The sequence below is a fragment of the Equus caballus genome, chromosome 28 (assembly GCF_041296265.1).
Source record: "Equus caballus isolate H_3958 breed thoroughbred chromosome 28, TB-T2T, whole genome shotgun sequence".
Classification (NCBI taxonomy): Eukaryota; Metazoa; Chordata; class Mammalia; order Perissodactyla; family Equidae; genus Equus; species Equus caballus.
The window spans coordinates 39,684,374-39,690,373 of NC_091711.1; positions in this window are offsets into that span (position 1 = coordinate 39,684,374).

The following is a 6,000-nucleotide window of genomic DNA, read 5'->3' on the forward strand; positions in this document are numbered from 1 at the left end:
GGATTGGCAGCAGGTGTTAGCTCAGGAATAATCTTCTTTAAAAAAAAAAAAAATAATAGTATAATTTGGTAAAAAAAAAAAAGAAATCAAGAGAACTAGAAGCATGAATTTTCCTTTAACTGTAAATAAATTGAAGCAGAAGTATTGTGCCTCACCAGGCCTGTACAGTTTTATGAGCAGATTCTAGCAAACATTCAAGGAACAGATCATGCTAATATTACCCCAAAAAAACCTAGAAAATGCAAGATAAAATACTTCCCAACTCATCCCTGCAGCCAGAATAATCTTGATGCCCAAACAGACAAAGATAGTACAAGTAGTAAAAAGTATAAGCCAATCACATTTTGAATATAGATAAATGTTTTAGCAAATTAAATCCAGCAGGGTACAAAATAAAATAAAATAAAATAAAAAAGATAATACAAATGCCTGTATTAGATTGACCCAAGCATTCAAGGGAGTTTTGGCATTTAAACATCCATAAAAATATTCCCACTGCATAAGAGATTAAAAGAGAAAAACTACATGGTCATCCCAACAGAGGTGAGAAAAGAATTTGATGCAAGTAGAGTCCCATTCATTATTTAAATCACACACATGTGTGCGCACGCGTGCACACGCGCACACACATAACTCTTAGTATACTGGCAATAAAGAGATTTCCTTAACCTGATAAAGGTTGTCTTCAAGAAAGTCTACAGCAAACATCATTTTTAATAGGAAAATATTAGAATATTAGCAGCAGGATTTTTTAAAAGCAGGAAGAAGGCAAAAACAAACATTATTGCCCATCTATTCAACACTGGAGGGCTTAGCCAGCTCAGTAGGGGAATAAAAAGAAATTAAAGTATAGGATTGGTAGTCAAAAGCATATCTGTCATATCAAAAGCATATTTAATGTAATGTCTACGTAGATAACCCAATAGAATGTATGGGCAAATGATTAGATGTGATAATAGAGCTTAGCTATGTGGCTGATTATATTAACACTAAAAGTTGATTGACTTTCTATACACCGGCAATAAACACTTTGAAAAGAATTTTACAGCCTTAATAAAATCTTTAACGTACATGGAAATAAGTCTAACTAAAGGTACACAAAAGCCATGTGTATAAAATTATAAAACTCAACTGAAAGATTCAAGGAGACTAAAATAAATGGGAAGACATCCCATCTTCATGGATAGGAAGTGAATACATGTAAAGATGTCAGTTCTCCCCATTGGCCCACAGAGATCCATAGATTGATGTGATTAGAAAAAAGACTCCCATAATTTTTTGTTTTTGTTGTTTTGTTTACAGTTTCATAAACTTATTCTAAAATTTATATAGATGAGGAAAGGGCTTGGAATAGCCAACATACTCTTGAAGAAGAATGAAGCGATGGGACATGCCCTTAGATAGCAAGATATTATAAAGCAACGGAAATGAAAACAGTGTGATATTGGCACATGGATTTACAATTTAGCAATGGAACAGAATAGAGAGCCCAGAAATACTATGCACACGTGTTATTTGATATATGATAGAGGGAACTTTGTAGACCAGGGGGGAAAGGAGGAACGAAATCAAAGAATGGTTTCTTGGCAAATTTCTCAACCATATGGAACACAAAACAAGAGATTGACTCCCTAATTCAGACTACTCCAAAAGGCGATTTTAGATGTATTAAATCATTAAGAGGGAAAAGCAATACTTTGAGAAAATGTATAGAATACTATCTACCTATTCTTGGGGTAGGGAAGAATTTCTTAAACAAAACAAGATATTGATAAACAAATATCAATACATTTGACTACACTAAACTTAAGAGGTTTTGTTCATCAGAAGACACAAGGGAAAAGGTAAGCCAAAAACTGGAAGGTATTTGCAAGATTTATAACTGACAAAAGATTAGGATATAAATAATATATAAAGAATTCCCACATATCCATAAGAAAAATACAGACAAATATACTAAAAAGGGGAAAAAACATAAATAAGTATTCCACTAAAGAGAAAATAATTGGTCAATAAATATACAAAAAGGTGCTGAGTGGTCGTAAGAGGAATGTAAGTTAATTTAATCTCTTTGGAAAACTGTTTGCCTTTAGTTTTGTAAAGGTGAACATTCCTGTATTTTATGACCCAACAATGAACTCTTGCACGTGACCACGTGACCAGGTGACATAAGCAAGAATATTCACGGCAGCTGTCTTTGTAATAACTCCCCACAAATTTAAACACCCACCCAGAGGACAGTAGTTTCATTCATTGATTATGACACAATGGTGAAACACATGTGACAACATGAACCATTTGTAGAAACATAATTGATAGAAAAACTCAAGTGTTGAAAGACATGATTCTATTTTTATAAAGTTCAAGAACTATAGGGGCTGGCCCAGTGGTGCAGTTGTTAAGTGCCCACGTTCCGCTTCTGCAGCCCGGGGTTCACTGGTTCGGATCCCGAGTGCGAACATGGCACCGCTTGGCAAGCCATGCTGTGGCAGTCGTCCCACATAGAAAGTAGAGGAAGATGGGCACGGATGTTAGCTCAAGGCCAGTCTTCCTCAGCAAAAAGAGGAGGATTGGCAGCAGAGGTTAGCTCAGGGCTAATCTTCCTCAAATAAACTTTGAAAAAATTAAAAGACATACATTTCAGAATAGTGGTTGCTTCTGGGAGGGAGGTGAGGAATGCAGAGGGGAGGAAGACGCCGGTAGATAGAAATGATTGGTAACGTATTCTAGTTCTTAGGTTTGAATGGTGGGTTCATAGCTGTTTGTTATATACTTTTCTAGCTTACATATATGTTACACATAGTCTTTTCTATGTATCAAATATGACATTAAAGAAACAATATAGATTAAACGTTTAAACATTGGTTTCCATGGGAAATTCATATTCTCCGGTGTTCAGAACTTTGGCTTCGTTTTTTGTGAATTCATTATTTTGATCTATTATGCTAAGAGAGCATTCACTCCCTCTCTGCCTTGGGTCGCTCTGCACATTTTTGGAGGTTAAGTGACACTCATCAGGTCTTTTTCTCTCCTGGCTCCAGAGGGGCATGGCGGGAGCAAGGATGACGTCTCCCTTCTCCGCAGTGATTGGATTATGCTGGTACTTGAAGAAGGAGTGACGTCTCTTCTGCGTTAGTGCCCAGGGCTACAATAGGCAATCCGTGAACGTGACCTCGGTAAGTTGTCCCGACTCTTCTGGACAATGGATATGCCATAAGCGGGGCTTTCCTAAAGGATAGGGCGGGATGAGGTTGTGGATTGGTGAGCCTGGCCTTGGAGAAGAAAGGGCAGGGCAGGAGTCCATCCAAGTCAGCACTGTCGACAGGGAGGGACTTGGAGCTCCCGTTCCAGGCTGAAAACTTTGGGACTTTCCACCTCTGAAGTTCTGACTAATGTTCCATTTCCCTGCAGGCAAATACAGTAAACCCTTACAATAGCCTTGGTTTTAAGTTTTGCCTTTAGGGGCAAGAAGGAATGAGACTATAGGAAGGAAGGGTGGGTGCAGCTGGGCATGGGGAGTGAAGGGTGGAGAGTGAAGTTCACCCTAAAAAGGAACGGGAGGCAGCTTCTCGCCTGGAAGCTGCTGCGGAGGGAGGGGACGCAGGGTAGGTGGTCTTGTCCGGTGGGTGAGAACGTGGGTCCTGTCTCCATCTCTTCCTAGCTGGGTAACTTGGGTAAGAGACTCAGTTTCCTCATGTGTAAAATGGGTTAATAATAATAGTACCTCCCTTTGTCACAGAGTTTTGTGAAAATAAGGAAATACAGATTTTGTACATTGCCTGGCACACAGCACCCACCCAATAAAGGTAGACTTAGTAAAAAGAAGACCACCTAACAAGAAATCATCTAAACTTTAACAAGAAACTCTGAGCCTTTGAGCCGGGGACCACAGCACAGCGAAGGCTGGCCAGAATCTAGAGGGAATCGCAGACCCCTCGATCATACTTTCCCGCCCCTCCCCTGCCCAACCCATCCCGTAAGAATTCCTTCAAGGAAGAAAGCTGCCTGCATAAACAGGAAGCCATGCAGGAACTGCTTGTGGCACGGTTGTTACTGTTAACCGGACTTTTTACAGGCTGTGCTCTTTTCCTGTCATGGCTTATGAGAATTCATCAGTAGGTTTCCTGTAAAGCAGGATTGACTTGATCACTCATTTGACATTTAAACAATGTACACTTGGACCCAGATAACAGCAGTTGGGATGTTTGGTGATTTTGGTCCAGGGCTTCTGTCCTTCCTGCTTGGAAAGCGGGGCATTTGAGAAGCAGCCTTAGCTCTCGCAGATCCCAAAGTCTTATAACGTCAGAGACCTGGGCAACTGGAATCCTAGAATCCCCACGACTGAATCATAGAACTTGTGAACATCAGTGTGTGTGTGTGTGTGTGTGTGTGAGTGTGTGCGTGAGTGTGCTGGGAGAGAGGGTGGAGCAGAGAACACGAAAACGACAAAACCAACAGGGGGTGGATGAGATCCAAGTCAAGCATATAGGACAAAACGTTTCTGAAGCCTGAAATAGGAAGACACCTGGTGATAGCCCATCAATGGTGCCCCCTGTCCCCTTGTCCTGGGGAACACAGAGCCTCTCTGGTAGGTGCCGTCACTGCCAGCTCTGCCCCATCAGAGAAGGAGGGGGGGCTCAAGGACAAAGCCAGAGGAAGCCAGACACCCCACTCACTTTCCTCTGAACACGCAGACATCTTATCAGGTTTCTTCCCACGTCCCCCAGAGTGAACGAAAGACTTAACGGAAGTTCAAGAAAGTCGGTATCTCGGAAAATACCTACAGCTGAAAAGTGTTAAGGCATGTTGCCAAAGGGGAAAAATAAAGTTCTTTCAGAACAAAATGTTTTCTCTTTTTTGCTAAAGAGTAAATAAAAATAAGTAAAATATTTTAAAAATGCATTTGAATGGTTCAAAGATTAAAACATACTTGAGGATACAACCCGCCAACTGGAAGAAAATATTTACAAATCATCTATCTGATAAGGGGTTCATTTCCAGAATATGTAAAGAATTCGTACAACTCAACAACAAAAAAAGAAGAGCCCAATCAAAAAGTAGGCAGAGGATATGAACAGATGTTTTTTCAAAGAAGATACAGAGATAGCCAACAGGCACATGAGAAGATGCTCAACATCACTAACTATTGGGGAAATGTAAATCAAAACTACAATGAGATATCACCTCACACCTGTCAGAATGACTATTATTAAAAAGACAAGAAATAACAAATGCCGGAGAGGATGTAGACAAAAGGGAACTCTCGTACACTTCCGGTGGGAATGCAAACTGGTACAGCCATTGTGGAAAACAGTATGGAGACTTTTTCAAAAAAATTAAAAATAGAAATATCATAGGATCCAGCTTCCACTTTTGGGTGTTTATCCAAAGAATTTGAAGTCAACAATTCAAAGAGACCTATGCATCCTATGTTCATTGCAGTATTATTCACAATAGCCAAGATGTGGAAGCAACCCAAGTGTCCATCGACTCATGAATGGATATAGAAGATGTGGTGTATACGTATACACCACGTGGATGGACCTTGAGGGTATTATGCTAAGTGAAATAAATCAGACAAAGACAAATATCTTATGATTTCACACATATGTGGAAGATAAACAAATACATGAACAAAGAGAACAGATTGGTGGTTACCAGAGGGGAAAGCAGTGGGGCGAGGGCGAAAGGAGTAAAGGGGCACATGTGTATGGTGACAGGTGGCAGCTAGACTTTTTGTGGGGAGCACAATGCAGTCTATACAGAAGTTGAAATATGATGTGCAACTGAAATTTACATAATGTTATAAACCAATGTAAACGCAATATAAGATTTAAAGAATAGCTCGATCCCCTTGACCTTCAATAGTGTGTCAGAGAATAAGCTTATCTCCAAGTGCTTTTCCTGACCCCTGCATGCAGACACCCAGAAGCAGGACGGCTCTCCTGTTGGCCTTTCCTGTTGGCATGGGTCTGCTGTAGGAACAGAAAGAACGCTGGA